The sequence below is a fragment of the Pygocentrus nattereri genome, chromosome 7 (genome assembly GCF_015220715.1).
Source record: "Pygocentrus nattereri isolate fPygNat1 chromosome 7, fPygNat1.pri, whole genome shotgun sequence".
Classification (NCBI taxonomy): domain Eukaryota; kingdom Metazoa; phylum Chordata; class Actinopteri; order Characiformes; family Serrasalmidae; genus Pygocentrus; species Pygocentrus nattereri.
Window position 1 is genome coordinate 33,927,843 of NC_051217.1, and position 19,172 is coordinate 33,947,014.

The following is a 19,172-nucleotide window of genomic DNA, read 5'->3' on the forward strand; positions in this document are numbered from 1 at the left end:
TCATGAGAGTCATGTGACGAATTAAAACACTCTTATGGGTTTCCTGCCTCTTTTTAAAAATATTACACCATAATTGAGGATGAATAGTGAGTGTTAAAGGACAAAAATAGAGTTACCTAGAAACAACACTACACCATTGAGGGTTAAGGCCTTGTTACTTCTCATATACAATACTGAGCAAAAGTCAGAGACCTCCCATTGTGTTGTTATTTCCAGAGTCAAAATGGGCTTTACATTTAAGTTAAAGTTCCAAACACATTAATTGATGACACGGCCTGGGCGTGGTCAGTCCATTGCTCTGAGAACGCCAGCAGCTATTTTGTTTGATTCACAAGTTTAAATCTTTTTTTCATCCATTTTCTTTTCTCAGTGAGGTTCTTCTTGACAGCGAGACATCCTTTCAAACCCATAGCACTGTCATCTTCTCACAGTGGAAGGATAGAAACACCTGTGGATTTGTTTAAATCTAATGCGAGAAATGAGCGTCACTTCCTCCTACCTCTCAAAGATGAACGCTTTACAAACCTGTTATGGTGGTGATGGTTTTGGTAGTTAACCAAAGTTGACATTGTGTCTGTATAATCTCTTTTAATTTCAGTTTGGGAAACTCTTGCTATTTCACTTATTTTTCTTTGGCTTTCTCCTTCCTTTCATTCAGCCTTTCAATGATCGGACATTAAATAAATGAAGGTAGCTCTGACTTTTGCACAGCATTATACATTGAAAAATCTCTCTCTACATACAGGAGGATATTCTTTCTTTAAAAGTGGCAGCAGTCATAGGAGATCTATGGAGGAACAGGCCTTGAAGACGTGCTGAAAGAACATCTACCAACAATACCAACACTAATGCTGTTTCAACTCTCAGATTTCTTCTAGAGAACACGACGGCATTTATTTGCCATGCTATTTTTTTTTTCTGAAGTTATTTTAGCTGGAATAGAATCAGAATTGTGTAGAATGTTTTGGTTAGAAACTACATTTATTAACACGGCTGTTTTTGTTATTGAACTTGTTTTTTCTCTTTTGTCTTATATCTAATCTCCTCAGAAATAACTTAATTCTTGCAACTGTCTGTCTATAACTCCACCATATATTGACTAGCAACATCATTATAATACTGTGTAGGATCTCCTTTGCTTTGAGAACGGCCTAAAATGTCTATGGCATGGATTTAACAAGGTGCTGGAAACCCTTAGAGTCCGTGTTGTCATGACTGCATCATGTAATTGCTGCAGATTTGTCAGCTTTACATTCATGATGTGAATGTACCACATCCCAGAGGAGCTCTACTGGATTTGGATCTGGTGACTGAGTAGGCCACAGAAGTGCACTCATGTCACTGCATTATCATGCTGGAAGTTGTCATAAGAAGATACGTGCATTGTGGCCATAAAGGGATGAACATGGTCAGCAATAATCAGATATACTGTGGCATTCAAACAATGCTTGATTGGTATTAGTGAGCCCAGTGTATGCCAAGAACACATTTCATACACCATTATACCACCAGCATAGACTCAAACTGTTGCCACAAAGCAGGTCCCTGGATTCATTTGCACAATCTCTGACTCAACTATTTGGGTCACTCTATAGAAACGTCCACTTTTCTATCTATCCTTAGGAGTCACTGCTGTTACCAATCCTCATTGGTGTTACAATAAAAGTAACACCAGAGACATTTTTGATGAAAAATGCTTTTTACAAAATGACTGCTACAGAGCATCAAACCACCTGCTGTCAAACTCCACTAAAATACACTATATTGCCAAAAGTATTCACTCACCCATCCAAATAATTGAATTCTGGTGTTCCAATCACTTCCATGGCCATAGGTTTATAAAGCTAAGCACCTAGGCCTGCAGACTGCTTCTACAAACATTTATGAAAGAATGGGTCACTCTCAGGAGCTCAGTGAATTCCAGCGTGGTACCATGATAGGATGCCACCTGCACAACAAATCCAGTCATGAAATGTCCTCACTATTAAATATCCCACCGTCAACTGTCAGTGGTATTATAACAAAGTAGAAGTTGGAAATGACAGCAGCTCAGCCATGAAGTGGTAGGCCATGTAAAATGACAGAGTGAGGTCAGCGGATGCTGAGGCGCATAGTGCACAGAGCTTGCCAACTTTCTACAGAGTCAATCGCTACAGACCTCCAAACTTCGTGTGGCCTTCAGATTAGCTCAAGAACTGTGTAGAGAGTTTCATGGAATGGATTTCCTTGGCCGAGCAGCTGCATCCAAGCCTTACATCACCAAGGGCAATGCAAAGCATCAAAGGCAGTGGTGTATAGCGCCCCACTGGACTCTAGAGCAGAGAAGACGTGTTCTCTGAAGTGACAAATCATGCTTCTCTGTCTGGCAATCCAATGGATGACTGGCTTTGCCGGTTGCTAGGAGAACATGTATTGTCTGACTGCATTGTGCCAAGTGTAAAGTTTGGTGGAGGGGGGATTATGGTGTGGAGTTGTTTTTCAGGAACTGGGCTCGATCCCTTAGTTCCAGTGAAAGGAACTCTTAATGCTTCAGCAGACCAAGAGATTTTGGACAATTTCATGCTCGTGTGGAAGAACTTGAGTGGCCTGCATAGAGTCCTGACCTCAACCCAATAGAACACCTTTGGGATGGATTAGAGACTGCGAGCCAGGCCTTCTCGGCCAACATCAGTGTCTGACCTCACAAATGTGCTTCTTATAGAATGGTCAAAATTGAGCAAAAACACACTCCTAAACCTTGTGGAAAGCCTTATCAGAAGAGTTGAAGCTGCAAAGGGTGGGTCGATATATTAAACCCTATGGATTAAGAATAGGATCTCACTCAATTTCATATGCATGTGAAGGCAGACGAATGAATACTTTTGGCAATATAGTGTATGCAATTTAATCCATTTGTATTCTATTTTTTTTTACAATTACTTCAGGATAAAGTGGGTCACACCAGTGACTTCAGCTAAAAGCTTCATATGAAATCATGAGCTAAATGAGAAAATCTCTGATAGCTGAAAGACACAGTGGACTCCCCCTGTGATTTTCTTCATAGATCTTCAGAAAACAGGTGAAAGGAAGTCAAGTAATGTCATCAGTGTGATTTTTATTTTAAAATAAGATTTTTGTTTTTGTTATGTGGTAGCACCAATGACAACCTGGGGACTTTATACAGAATATTTTATAATATTTATTTGGCATTTGTTTTTATGTCATTTAATTTATATATTTTATAGTAATGTATAGATTATTATACCTAAAACTTTGTCACGCTTGGCTCTCCCACTCCCCCATGTGCTCGTGTTGTGTTTTGATCTATTCCACCTGCTTTTTGTTTTGATCCCAGTCCAGCCCCTTTTTTGGTTACTCTGCCCCTGATTGTTCCCACCTGTGTTTCCATCCCTTGTTAGCCCTGGTGTATTTAAGCTCTGTGTTTGCTCTGGTCTGTGTTGGTCTTTGTACTGTTTGATATGTTTGATAGATATGTTTGATGTTTGTTTGGTTTGAAGTATTTGGAGTTCTGTGTTCATTTTTGTCATGTCTGTCCCTCCTGCTCTTCGTGTCGGCTATATGAACCTGGACCGTTTTGACCATTACCCTGGATTTGCCCAGGGTCGCTTATCTCCACATATACATCCGCCTCCTCGCTCCCCATTACAAATTGCAGAAAAATGTGTTTTTTTTTCTCAAAATATGGCCTCAGCCTTTACACATGACTGTGAGGACGAGCTCTTCTGTGGTGCTTGGAATTGTTTAAAATTGATTTCTAAACCAATATTGCTAAATTGATGGATCAAGAATGTGTAACTGTTAAAACAGCTTATTGTTTTATTTTAAAATCTAAATAAATTGTAACCCTAATTTCAAGTATAACATATCTGTAAATGCTAGGGACACAAAAATGGATGTTTCTGTAGAATGACCCAAACACATGTCACAGCAAAAATCAAGATTCATCTGATCAATAATTTTCCAGTTTTCAGCTGTCCGGTTTGTGGTGAGCCTGTGCCCACTGTAGTTTTACTTTCCTGGTCCTCGCTGATAGGAGAGGAACCTGATGTGGTCTTATGCAGCTATTGCCCATCCTCCTCAAGGTTCAAAATTTTGTGCATTCAGAAATGCTTGTCTGGTCACTACTGTTGTTAAGTGTGGTTGTTTGGGTTATTGTAGCTTTCTTGTCAGCTCAAACATGTCTGGTCATTCTCATGTATCTTCCATCAATCACCATATACTGTAACTGTTCTGTTTAAACTCTCAAGACTGTTGTGCATTAAAAACTCAGGAGATCAACAGTTACAGACATACTAAGTGACATGTTTACCAACAGCATGTCACGTAGTGATATAAATCCCATTTTTCCACATGATTTCATATTAACATTATCTTAAGATTCTGACCTGTGTCTGCATGATTGTTTTGCATCGCTTTGCATAACAGAGAATCAACACAGGTGTTCCTGTTAAAGTGGCCAGTAATGTATATTTAATCATGTCTTTTGTCCTTCATAATATGTAAATGCTTCATGGTGAATGGACCAAAACTGGTCAAAAATGATCCCAAAAGGAAATCTTGTTACATTGACATACATTCTTCCTTGCCCCGTACATTTCACGAATGTAGTGTTTTATGGTGACAGTGATGATGCGTAAAAGTGTCATTTCATTGAACAGTACAACCTCTTTCTCAGTACATAAGATTAAAATCTGAGTTTGAGGTGAAACTGAATTAAATTTCCAGAAATGCTGGATAATGACTGTAATTTAGCTTCATTGTTTCCAAAGTCAGCCTCCACAGTTACTTCTTAGGAATTCGCTGCATTATGTTATTAGACACAGTGTGGTATTGTGAATGAATTGGAAAACCACCAAAAGGCCTTGTAGGTGAGTTGAAGACTGAAGTTGCTATCTTTGACATACAATTACAATAAATGTTCCTAGTGTTCCTCTTAATATTCAGCTTGGCAGTACTCCAGTAATTATTGTCCTGTTTAATTGCAGCTTTTGTCTCTTTTGCACCAGGGAAGAAGATAGGGGTCATGAGAAAGCTCCGCAGTATGTGTTTGGTTTTGATTTCTGGTATACTTACATGCTGCATTTTTCTCCAGTGAAAACTACATGTCATGATCGAAGTCAAGGCTTACTAATTTTGCCATGTTATGGTGTAATTAAACAGAGCTATGAGAGCTGTGTTTTAACACATGCTGTGATTATTCAAGCCTAAAAGGCACAGCTCCTACACAAATAGAACAATGGTTGGGAAATCTGGTAATAAAAGAGCACTGGGCAAACAACCAGCGTACAAAGTTTTAGGGCCACTGTTACTAAAAATAAAAATAGTATACTTCAAGAATAAAGTCAAGAAACATGTCATACAGTATGATATTTCAAGAATAAAGTCATAATATTTCAAGAAATTTGTATTATTTTGAGAAAAAACTTGTACGGTATGATATTTTGAGAAAAAAGTCGTACTATTTCAAGAAAAACGTCATAATGTTTTGAGAAAAAAGTCATATTTTGAGAAAAAAGTTATACTATTTCAAGAAAAAAGTTGTAATATTTTGAGACAAAAAGTCATAGAATTACAACATTAAAGTGACATTAATACCATGAAAAGTCACAATACTATGGCCAAATTCTTTGCAAAGAGAAGGCAATACCTCCTCATGCTAAAATGAGGGGCGTTGAGAAGTTGGTTGAGTTATACTTTCATATCGATTTCACCCCTAAAGAACTACTGAGACTTTGAGAATTTATTCTTGAGGTCTATTAATATCAGTGGCCCTAAAACATTGTCATACCAATGTAGGAGTGGGTAACTTGGCAAATATATAACATCACAATAGATTCACGATCAGTGTTGGGGACAGTACATTAGGTCATTTCAAATTACTAATTTATTCTCTGAAACTGTAATGGAAATACTTTATTTATTATTTCCTGGAGAAACAAATCCCAATACTCATTACTTTACGTCTTAGTTACTCTCTAAAACTGGTACAAATCTGAGTAAATCCAATAATCCTTTTAGTCATTTATTTATAATGAAGGAGCCAATCACAGCAAACACTGTTTAAAAGACATGTCTCTATCCTTGTCTTGGAATAAAGTACAGCCAGTTATACATGATTAAAATAAAAAACAGTCAATGCAATTTGGAAAGTAGCCAGTAGAAACAGTCCAAAAACAGCCACCATAAATTCTTATGAATAAAATATAAAGCTTACAGAGCTGAAAGAAAATCACATCTGGTCTATTTATGTGTGGTCAGCGTGGCCTTTTCCTCAGCCCAGGAATCTTTACCCCAACACTATTCACTATACACAATGCATATCACATATGACTTTTCTTGGGGTCTGATCACTTAAACCCACTTGCAAAAGAAACAAAAAAATAAAAAGTTTGCATTTCCTGAAGGAAATAATGTTCTCATAAGTCAAGAAAATATTTTCAAATAATATTTCAAAGGAATGAGTCACAGAATTCAATTGGGAGGGAAAAAAATAGGAAAGGTAGAAAAAATAGAGAAAAAGAAAAAGAAGAAGGCAAAATAAACTGCATCAGCACCACACAATACAAGAACAGGGCACTGCAGAAAGTTTTTCAACACTAAAAAACTTTCAGATATTGTTCAAAAGCATTGCTTTTATGAATACATGCCTTATTTTATTTATTCATGACCTGATGGTGGTCATTATTATCGCTTTAATTTCACAGGTGCTACCTTTAGAAATACCAGATGTCATTTGGCACTTTGGGTGATGAAGGACCAGTTCTTTGTTAGTTTTCCATTGAATTTTGTTGGGTTTGGGTCAGTTTTGGGCTCAAAACTTGATGATGTGGTATCGTCCGACTGGAGTCTCACAATTTGGTTTGGACTCAAGATTTGGTGCTATTAGTAGGGTTGAATTTGAGGGGAAGGTTATTGGGCTGTATTTAGATTCTGAACAAAACTTCAGCCCCAGTCAAAGTTCTGTTGTAGCTTATGGAAACTAACTTCTTTGGAAATAATAACAAAGAATTCAGTACCATGCTAATGTAAGCAAAATTACATACCTTGTTGGTCCACCTTGTAGATGCAAAGTCAGAGACAATAGCTCATCTGCTGCTGCACAGTTTGTGTTGGTCATTCTCTAGTCCTTCATCAGTGGTCACAGGACACTGCCCGCAGGACGCTGTTGGCTGGATATTTTTAGTAGGTGGACTTTTCTCAGTCCAGCAGTGACACTGAGGTGTTTAAACACTCCAGCAGCACTGCTGTGTCTGATCCACTTGTGTCTGATCCACCACCCAAATAGTACCTGCTCTGTGAGGGTCCATGGGGATACTGACCACTGAAGAACAGGGTAACAGGGGGCTTACAAAGTATGCAGAAACAGATGGACTACAGAAGAGCACCTATATAGTAAGTGGAGCTGATAAAATGGACAATCAGTGTAGAAACAAGGAGGTGCTCATAATATTATGCCTGATTGGTGTACTCAGAAAAGCTTATCATAATGTATGGCAACATATCACCATATCTCCCACATCTAAATCAAAGCAGAGTTTATGTTTTGAACAAGCAGCAAGATTGAGATATAAACAGACAGACAACTGTGTATGCTTTGTCAATCAAACACATGTGCTTGGCAGGGATGATGGATTCTGTCCTGCGGGACAGAGTGAGATGTATCATATGCCAAGTGTATTACCTCTCAATCTTTACAATATTGAATTTATTTTGTAGCTAGTTATTCTCTTCGCGCAGCTCGTTGCTATAACTACGCAGGGAAATGATTGCAGCTTAATGAGAATGACATTTTACGGTTCTAACAGTATATGGAATAATATCAACTTAGGAGCGGCACGTCAAGATTGAAGGTCAAAATTTGCATTTGCTTGGCAGGGTTAAAAGTGTCCCTGGCGTACATGAAAAAACAATCCTCATGCCATGTGGCCCTGTACACTTGTCTGGAAAAAGAAACACAATGCACTGTGATTACACCCCTGCGCTGGTATCAGCGGTCCAAAAAGTTTCAGAAAGAAAAGGACAAAAGGTTAGAAATGTTACTTTCCTTGGTATCCCCGCGTGACCTGTGCATTGGCAAGGTTCATAACTCACCCTGGTCTGATTCACAGCACGCTGTGGCTGTTTTGCTTTGTAAAAGCGTACCGGGCAGGTTAGTACCAGACAACGATTCCTGAAGAAGTACTTCAGCTTTTTACAGTGCATTTGTTTCAATGAGGACTAATTCCCCTCTTCAGGCTTCTCCTATTCATTACACTTGAAAATTTCTGCTCTGTTTAGACTTAATTAGACTCATGATGCCACTCATTCATTAACGTGCTCCGTATTAATGTGCAAACTGTATTGAACGTTTTCAAGGTGACAAGTGGTATTTTGTGATTTCTGATGTTTAACTTGAAGGAGATGCCTGTCTGGTTGCAAATCAGACATAGTAATGTCAGGACTGGCATAGAAATTGAATTTTTCAAATGTGTGCTTGAATATTCTGCATTATTCTGGTTCAGTCATCCAGCCTGGTTCAGTCATTAGCCTGTTGATGGCAATAGTTTGCTTCTTTCACACCAGTCACTTTAAAGGAAATGAAAGCATATGCCAGCAATTTCTTCTACTGCAAAGCATATAGTGGTTTGATGATTTTAGTAGATGCATGAATGCATGCTCTAGTTAGAACCTTTCACTGCTTGAAGATCTCTTAATTGGTTGAGACTGGAAGACATTTTTTAGCCTGAGAAAGATTTTATAGAAGTGGCTGTAGATTTATTTAGTGCTTCAGAATATATATTACCTCATTACTAGGCCAACAACTAATTGGTAGCACTGATAATGATTATAAGGGTTTGAAGAATTTCTAGCAATCAGTTTCTTTATCGATTAGTTAGGTGTAGTTGCAGACCTTGATTATACCATGGATTTTATGGACACATGTCCAGTCACCCCTGCAAGAAATTATGCCTAGCTTTTTCAATCGTAGTGGTAACTTTACTAGTAGCTGTCACGATTGGGCTCCTCCCAATCCTTTTGTTTTGCTTCCTTCCCAGGCCTTTCCAGACCCTGCCCTTGATTGTTTTCACCTGTTACCCTCTTGTTTACCACCTGTGTCTCATTACCTGTCCCTGTATTTAAGTCTAGTGTTTTCCCTATTCTCTCACTGGTCTTTGTAGTGTTTGGTAGTGTTTGAATTGTTTGATTTGCTTAATGTTTGATAGTGTTTGATATTGTTTGGTGTTTGTTTCTTCTGGCCTCCATTGTGTTTATCCTGTGTTCCTTGTCATGTCTGTCTCCCGATCTTTTTTCCTTCCAATTACAGACTAGTAATCGTTACTGTCCACCATTATCTCAATCATGCTTTCAGTTGTGTTTTTTTTTGTGTTTTTTTTTGTTGTTTTTTTTTTTGTTGTTTTTTTTTTGGCAGTGAGCTTATGTTCTTTTAATTGTACTTTGAATTTGAAGCTCAAAATGCTCTGAAGGTGTATCTGGGGATATGTAAAAGCAAAACCAAAGTCAAATATAAAATGGGAGCCACCCGAGTTAAAGAAAAAAGTTGCATTGTCGTTGTCAGTGATGATCACCAAACTGTCTACTTCAGTGCATAAAGTCATCAGAGGTAAGATATAAATAAATAACTAAAGTCATTCAGGAAATCTGCTGATTAGTCTTCCTATGAATCCTTAAAATGCAGCCAAAACAAAATAATGCATGCAAACTTTTGGTTCATTTTGCTTTTGTTCCAGAGTCCAGAGTCCACTTGCTTTACACCACTCCAGCCAATGCTTTGCGTTGTGCATAACAATCTTAAGCTTATGTGCAGCTGCTCAGCCATTTCCTGAAGCTCCCGACTCACAGCTGATGTTGATTTCAGAGGCAGTTTGGAATGAGGATATGCATTATTTACACACTACATGTTTTACAACTTGGGAACTCTGCGCTGTGAGTTTGCATCATCTACTGGTTCGTGGCTGAGCTCTTGTTTGTCCTGAATACATCCATTTCACAATCATAGCACTTACAGTTGACCGGGGCAGATCTAGCTGAGTCAGTGTTTGTCTTTGGAGATTTCAAGGCTGTGTGCTTGATTTTAAACACCTGTTAGAGATGGATATGGCTGAAGCTCCACAACTAGGAAGGGTGTCCACATACCATATAGTGTAGAATAGCCTGAGTGGTGTCAAATATAAAATTGTTATTTGATTATTTGGGTTTTTAATGATGCTTTCCCAGGTATGATTAATGAAAAACTTTTGATTGTCTAGATTGAAGTTGCATGACCATGCTGAGCTTGTCCCAAGTGGTGTGTACAAGGCTTTGGAAGCAGACAAGAGTTGTTCATTGGGATTAAGCACTGAGTGCCCAAGTTGGAAATCTCCTGAAGGGCATTTAATGCTCTTTAATATCCTGACAGGATCTTAACCCAGCAAAAATTCAGGTAACACTTTCTATGAATGTCATGTTCATAAGCATCTATAAACACATTTACAACATGGTATATTGCAGTCATAAAGCATTATAAATATGGTTATAAATATTTACAAAACTGAATTACACTGAATTACACTTTATAGCCATGTCTATTATACATTATGAGTTGTTACTATAATGCATTATATGTAGTGTTAATAACATGTTATACTATCAGTGTCAAAAGTAAAGACAAATACATCAATTTTTTATGACCTTCACACTGTAACACTACACTACAGCACATTGTAACGGTCAGACAGATTTGCAGACGCTCGCAGGTAAGATGAGGATGTTTTAATGATCCACACGGTCCAAAGGGGAAAACACAGTTCACAGAGAATAGTCCAGTCCAGTAATCAAAAACACGAAGCAATCCAAAAAGGCAACAGTACCAAAGGAGCAACACAGAAAACATAAACGGGTAAACTCATCCAAAGGTCGAAACACTAAATACACACAACAGTAGTATCAGAAAATGCTCAGTGATTGTCGATACAATACCCCGCAAAGTTCTGAACGTGATTCCCTGCTTAAATATACCAGTTGGGATTAACATCAGGTATTTAGAGTTCAATAACCCGCCGACTGAGATCGCTGATAGGTGCGTGGGGAAACCACGTGATCAGTCTGAGAATCCTGGGGGTTGGAGTCTTCTAAGATAGAGTCTGCTAGCACGTGATCGATCACGTGGTCTCCCCTAGCACTCTGGGAGATGAAGTCCGGCTCCTTTGCTGAATGCGTGACACACAGTAATGCTAATTTCTGCAAGCATTCTATTGGATGTGCAGTGTTAAGTTAGTGCCAGGCTAACGGTGGTGTACACTGCCTTTCCCACATTGGGTAAAACACTGATGGCAGCACTAGTTACTGTGTGTGTTTTAGTGTTTCAGTAAATTCTTCAGTAAATACTTCAACTTGAAGCCTCACTCTTAACACTGGAGGAGGCTTTAGTACAGTATGCCTCACTTTACTTAGAGCGGACAAATACAACTTATGAGCTCTTAATCTGTAATTTGTTATGAACAGTATTTATAATGCATTATGTAAACAATTCATAATGCATGATAAGTATGGCTATAATGTAATGCATTTTTATAAATATTTATAGCCATGTTTATGAAGCCTTATTAATGTATTATAACACCTTGTGAATGTGTTTATAGATGCCTACAAAAATGACATTCATAGAAAGTGTTACTGAAATTCATGAAAAAAATAATTATTAGTCAGTAAAGTTAGCATAAAACTATGCTTGCTTGAGGTAATTATTTGTTCAAGGCAAAAGAAATGTGATATGTGTTTCTATTTTAATGACTGTAGGTATGAAACATGACAGACACCAGCAGATAACAATGGGTGAAGAAATGAAAACATGCCTTTATCTTATAAAGAAAAGAATACCAATAATCTTAGACATGAACAGACAGAAGGTACTGCAGCTGATGAATGAACATTATGTTAGCCAATGTGTTCTGTCTCTGCGCTCTTATGCTGTGCTGTGTAGCCTTAAAATTAAACAAAACAGCAGAAGCTGCTGAACTTTAAAGATTTCTCTATAGACTCGCTCCATATTTCTCAGAAGTGCTTTCTTAAAAGTGATGTAGAGTTTTTTATCTTTTACAGAGCTCACTGAAACGCAGCCTAATTAGCATTATTTTTTGCAACACTTCAGTTATTCGCTTGAATTTAATTTGACAGCTGGGTGGAAACCTGTCTAGTGGTGCTCTGGGCCCTTTGTTTTAGTCATTGAAAACAATTAGCAAAATTGAATGCAGCTTCACTTAGTTAATTTGCGAGGTCCAGGTGAGAGCCAAGAGTCCTATTTTGGAATTCCAGGATGATTTTCAAAAATAAAGCCAACTTTTTTGGAAATATCTACTTTTTTAAAGGCAATTTCTGAGCTGTAATTCATGTGCACGCCTGAAAGGTCAAATGTCTCTGAAGCAGAATTTATTCTCCTGCTGTTTTGCATCTAGTGTGAAAGACATTCTTTGGTAGCAGCAGATCTCCTGCTCGCTGGAGGACTAGCCAGGCAAGAAGATATAAATATATTTTTAGAGTTACAGCATACTCAAACTTTAAAGACCTCCTGCGCTCAAAAGCATACTTTTAATGGATAACCTGTCTCGGATGACTTGTTATAATTGGATATATTGATATTTGTGTCAAGTGTTTTAGACATTTTTCCAGTGAAAACACAGACTTTCCCAGTGTTTTCATAAAAAATTTATCAGGGCTGCCAGACATCTTTGAGGGCTGAGTGATGGTGGGAGTTGGTTGAGAGGGTCATGGAGTAGGTAGTATGGAGTTGAGCATGTTAGGAAGGTCAATTAGCAACCAGGACACTCCATCTATGTCCTGGTTGTTCATTGATCTCCTAGATGCACTTTTCATTACCAGTCATCATTGCTACTACATAGTTAGTTTAGTGTTCAGTACAGAAATATTTTAATTTCTGAGTTATTTCATGTGGGCCATTTGGATCCACAGCATTTTATTTTTATTTTTTTTATTTTTTTAAATGTCGGTAAAAAGCCATTAGAATTCCATCTCAAATTTTACTAAAAATTTGTATCAACATCAAATCTTTATATAAAACATTCACTTTTAAGTAAAATTTAATTAAGTATCTCCATTTTTGTTGATCATCCTTTTTCTACATCATCTGAGCACAGCAGCTGCTCTTTGTTCTCAAACAGCACCAGTATAATCTAAAATATTCTTAGATTTTAGCTTAACTTACCCATAAAACAATGTTCAAATCATTTTAAATGACTTGGATGAGGAGAAACAACATTTAAGACTTTAGAGGAGCAAAGATGAAAGCTGGTAAGTTCTTCTCTTGCATAAGTTGTTGTTTGCTCTGTTCTGGTCTACCTACTCTATTAGGGCAGAATATGGCCCAATTCCAGATAATATAGAATGTAGACCAGTTATAAAAAAGTTACTGGTCAGCAGCTGTGCAGCACTGTCAATTTCTTTGCCTGGTTGCATGGATCTCCTTCATTTAACAGCAGCTACATTTAGATTGTAAGTCAGAATTGCATTTATTTTGCAGCATTGCCTGTGTTGCTATGTGTAGTCATGAATGTTGCTATTGCTCTTATCATTAGTTTAAGAATTGTCGTGTTGAGAAATTGAGTGAAATTGTTTCTGTGCACTGTGTTCAGTTTGTGCATCACAGGAATGATTTAGAGCTCCACAGAGATCCTTCATTGGTTTCCTGTTGCTATGGATACCGGTCCCTCCCCCACTGATCTAAAAGACATACGGACCAGCCGTGACTGATTGTGTAATATGCTGTCCTCCGTCACTGCTAGTCCAGAGTTCAGTGCCAAGCAGCAGTTCAGAATGTTATGAGCTGTTCATATTCATCAGTAGGTCGTCTCTAAAGGAGACATGAGAAAAGTGTTAGAAATGTGTGTTAAGGCATTGAGATGGCACATAATTGAATGAGTCACACAGCCAATGCATGATAATTGGCACCAGTGATTTATTTATTGGTCGCTACATATCATCTTGTTTTTGCATGTCACAATTAAGCTTGGCTAAAAGATGCTAAAATATGCTAATACTACCATAAAATATGCTAATAAATGGGGTATAATGTGGTATCAAGCAATCTATAGTTACCATAATTCAAAACTCAATATTATTGGTGTTTGTATACTGCAGTTAGAAAATAAACAATAGATAAATAATTACAGTTAAATGTCAAATTTATTTCACATTAACTGTAAGATATAGTGTCTAGACCTGTGTATTGTCTTAGTTAGCACTAGGTGTTAGTAACAGCCTTTCTATCAGGCTAACAGTTCCACACATAAACAACTGGCAAACTCAAGTGCAAATGGGCCAGTAATTTACTTCAAGGGGGAACTCGTCCAAATTCTTGTAGTACATAAACAAGTAGCTTTTTAGCTATCAATCAGTTGGCATTTTTTCATACTTTTAGAAGGGGATGGGATTTTACTTGTACAAAAATTGGAACATTTGGTAATATTCTAATTAAACAGGAAGCAATGATTCGTAAATCTACTTTGACCTGTAATTCAACAAAAGCAGTACAACAGTACAAGATATGCAGTGTTTTACCTTAACTTTATTGTTTTTGGTAAACATGCACACATTATGCAATGATGCCTGCAACATGTTCCAAAAAAGTTGTAATAGGAGCAATTTAAGATCAGGTACATTATGGAATGTTGAAAAATATCTTAAACAGGTGATCTCATATTTGAATATATTTATTTATTATATTTATTTAATATAAATATATAAAAGGAGCATCTAGACAAGGCCTAGCCCTTTATAAGCAAGGATTGGCCAAGGATCACCACTTTTCCAAAAATGCATCAGCAAAAAATCTTTCCTAAATGCCCATGACTTCATTAAGAACTGGTATACTTCTGAGATGGATATCACCACACGGGCTCAGGAATACTTTGACAAACCATTGTAAACAAATACCGTCCACTGCTGCCTCCACACATGAGAGTGAAAACTGTACTTTACACAAAGGAAGTCATGTGTCAACAGTGTTTAGAAATGACTTCTCTGAGCTAGAACATAACCTGAAATGGACCAGTGCTCAGTGGAAATGTGTATTGTGGTCTGATGAGTCAACTATTAAAATTATGGAGATAACGAATGTTGTGTTCTCCAGGCCAAAGATGAAAAGGACCATTTAGACTGTTACCAACATAAAGTTCAAATACCAGGGCCTGCCATAGTATAGGGAATGTATCTGTGGGTAACTTCCATATCTGTGAAGACACCATTAACACAGAACACATGGAGCAACATACGCTGACTTATAGACAATGTCTTTGTCAGGAACGTCCATCATTATTTCAACATCAAGCCACATTACAGCATGGCTGCCTAATCAGATGCCTGCAGTGCAGACCTGTCTCTCATTCAAGACATGCGCCTTATTAAGCTTAAAATATGACGATTATCACAAATGATGTGTATAACAGATGAATTAAAAATAAAAAAAATCCCTTTCAACACTTTGTCCCCAAATGATTTTAGGTGTTGTTAAGCACAATAAACACGCTCCTGTCCCATCTTGTTGGAATGTTTTGCTGGCATCAGATTGAATAAGTGTATTTTTACAAAAAACAATAGAACATCAAATATTGTGGATTTAAATCCTTTTCAGTGTAATACAGATCAAACAGAATTTACTAATCACTGCTTTCTGTTTTCATTTCATAAACTGTCTTAACTTTTTTGGAACTAGGTGTTTACATAATTAAAAAGACTTTACTAATACGTGGCATCGATGAACTTTTTTCCTCTTTTTGGGTCATAATGAGAGTGGCTTTGACATCAGAATAAAAGTAATTTCAATATAATCCTCAACTTCACCATCTGGGTCCCCCGGTAAGAAACTAATTTTCTGATAAAACCAAGATGACTTGTGAGGGTGTGGATCTGTGCTATAGTTTGCAGAATATTAAGATAAGCTACTCTTGCTTTTCTCTACTATTATAATCAGCTGTGGGTGTCAGCACTAGCTTAGCTAGCAAGTTTTATATACACTATATTGCCAAAAGTATTCACTCACCCATCCAAATCATTGAATCCAGATGTTCTAATCACTTCCATGGCCACAGGTGTATAACACCAAGCACCTAGCCATGCAGACTGCTTCTACAAACATTTGTGAAAGAATGGCTTGCTGTCAGGAGCTTAGTGAATTCTGTCATGGTACTGTGATAGGATGCTACCTGTGCAAGTCCAATGGTGAAATTTCCTCGCTACTAAATATTCCACAAGCAAATTAAGATTAATATTAAGTGACCCTTATTAGTCCCACAATGGGGAAATTTCACCTCCACATTTAACCCATCTGCGCAGTGAAACACCACATACACACTAGGGGGCAGTGAGCACACTTGCCCAGAGCGGTGGGCAGCCCAATCTGCAGCACCCGGGGAGCAGTTGGGGGTTAGGTGTCTTGCTCAAGGATACCTCAGTCATGTGCTGTCGGCTCTGGGGATCGAACCGGCAACCTTCCAGTCACAATCCCTAACCTCCAACCCACGACTGCCCCTGTTGTGGCATTATGTCAGTGGTATTATAAAAGAGTGGAAGCGATTTGGAACGACAGCAACTCAGCCACGAAATGATAGGTGCTTATCCATCTGGCAATCCGATGCATGACTCTGGGTTTGGCAGTTGCCAGGAGAACAGTACTTGTCTGACTGCATTGTGCCAAGTGTAAAGTTTGGTGGAGGGAGGATTATGGTGTGGGGTTGTTTTTCAGAAGTTGGGCTCGGTCCCTTAGTTCCAGTGAAAGGCATTATTAATGCTTCAACAGAACGAGAGATTTTGGACAATTTTATTATTGGATTAATAATGGGATGTTACTCAAGTTCATATGTGTGTGAAGGCAGACGAGCAAATACTTTTGGCAATATAGTGTATCACAAAGCAAATTTAATTCTTTCCAATTCTTTGACACAAGTCAAGTGACTGGTATTAGAGTGGTATAAAGACAGGATCTAGCCATTTCTTTGGTGTGTTGACATGTTAGCCTGCTAGGTAAACTAGCATTTGCCTCGCAGCTAGTTCAAATGTACTGCCCTAGTTAGCACTGTTTATCATGTAACAGTTCAGAATCAGAATCAGAATCCTTTTTTGATCCCAGAGGGAAACTGCAGTTGTAACAGTTGCAACCATTTATGTAAAAGAATAAACACTTTAATAATTTAAAACAAAGATAAAGAGAAATTTGCAGTATGTTCACAAGATTTAAGTTCTTATGAATACTGTAAAGTGGCGGTGACTGTGATAATAAATATTAAACATCTAGTATAAGGCAGTTCACATTATTGTACCTCTGAGTTATTGCACACAATTATTATTATTACACATATGAACAGCACTGTTTGGTATTGAGTATTTTACAGTTTGGTATTGACTTTTGCACAGATTAACCACTTTTTGTGAATCACACACTGAGGGAGGAGTTATAGAGTTTGATGGCCACAGGTAAGAATGAATTCCTGTGGCGCTCTGTGGTGCATTTCGGTAGAGTGAGTCTTGCTCTGCACTGAATGAGCTCCTGTGTCTCATCACCGTGTCGTAGAGTGGGTGGGAGCCATTGTCCATAATGGCCTGCTGCTTAGACAGCATCCTCCGATTCCGACACTGCTGTCAGCGAGTCCAGCTCCACACCCACAAAATCACCGGCCTTGCGGATCAGTTTGTTGAGTCTGTTGGCGTCTGCTACCCTCATCCTGCTTTCCCAGCATGCAACAGCATAGAGGATAGCACTCGTCACCACAAACTCATAGAAGATCCTGAGCATAGGCCAGCAGTTGTTAAAGGACCTCAGGTGCCTCAGAAAATAGAGACGACTTTGACCCTTCCTGTAGACAGCATCAGTGTTCTTACCCCAGTCCAGTTTATTGTGAATGTACACACGCAGATACTTGTAATCCTCCACAGGGTCCAAACTGACCCCCCTGATGGACACAGGGGTCACCGGTGCCTTGTCCCTCCTCAGGTCCACCACCAGTTCCTTTGTCTTTGTCTCGCACCATGTGACAAAGTCCTTCACCGTCGCCCTGTACTCTTCCTCATCACCCTTGTCGATACACCCAACTATTGCAGAGTCATCAGAAAACTTCTTAGGTTATAGTTATTATCACAGATTGTTGTATTTTTTCTATTTGTATATATGCCTGTAGATAGGATCTGGTATATTTATCCTTGTTATATGTTTACACCCATATTACTATTACTGTACTGTGTTGTGTGTCTGCTACTGACTGCTACATTTCCTTCAGGATCAATAAAGTTTCTATCTGTCTATCTATCTATCTAAATCTGTGCAGTAGCTGAAGTCCATGGTGTAGAGGATGAAGAGGAAGGGAGAGAGGACAGTTCCTTGCGAAACTCCGATGTTGCTTGTCACTCTGTCCGACACACAGTGCTGCAGGCATACATACTGTGGTCTGCCAGTCAGGTAGTCAACAATCCAGGACATGAGGGGGGCATCTACTTGCATCACTGTGAGCTTTTCACCCAGAAGAGCAGGCCAGACAGTGTTAAATGTGCTGGAGAAGTCAAAAAACATGACCCTCACAGTGCTGGCTGGCTTATCCAGGTTAGCATATACCCGGTTGAGCAGGTAGATGATGGTGTCTTCAACTCCCAGGCGGGGCTGATAGGCAAACTGGAGGGGGTCCAGAAAAGGCTGGACTATGGGTCGGAACTGATCCAAGACGAGCCTCTCCATGGTCTTCATGACATGGGACGTCAGTGCCACTGGCCTGTAGTCCTTGGTCTACAGGGTGTCTAGTGTCTTTGGGACAGGAACAATGCACAGTGAGGCAATGGGAGGCACAATGCACAGGGAAACAATGGGAGGCACAGGCTTTAAGCACGCTGGGGGGGACCCCATCAGGGCCTGAAGCTTTGTTTGTGTGGAGTCTCTTCAGTTGTCTTCTCAAAGACAGTCTTCTCTGGTCAGCAGTGAGACTCACTATTGAGGTGACAGGTGGGGGAGGGGTGGAGGTGTGAGATGGGCTGTCACAGGAGGGGGGCAGGTTATCAGAGGGGGGCGGGGGGGGGGGGGGTTGAATGGACTACTGAGGACCGGCAGCAGAGGAGTCAGGACAGGGGAGGACAGAGCCTGCAGTGTCAAATCTGTCAAAGAACAGATTTAGCTTGTTGGCCCCATCCACGCTGCCCTCTAC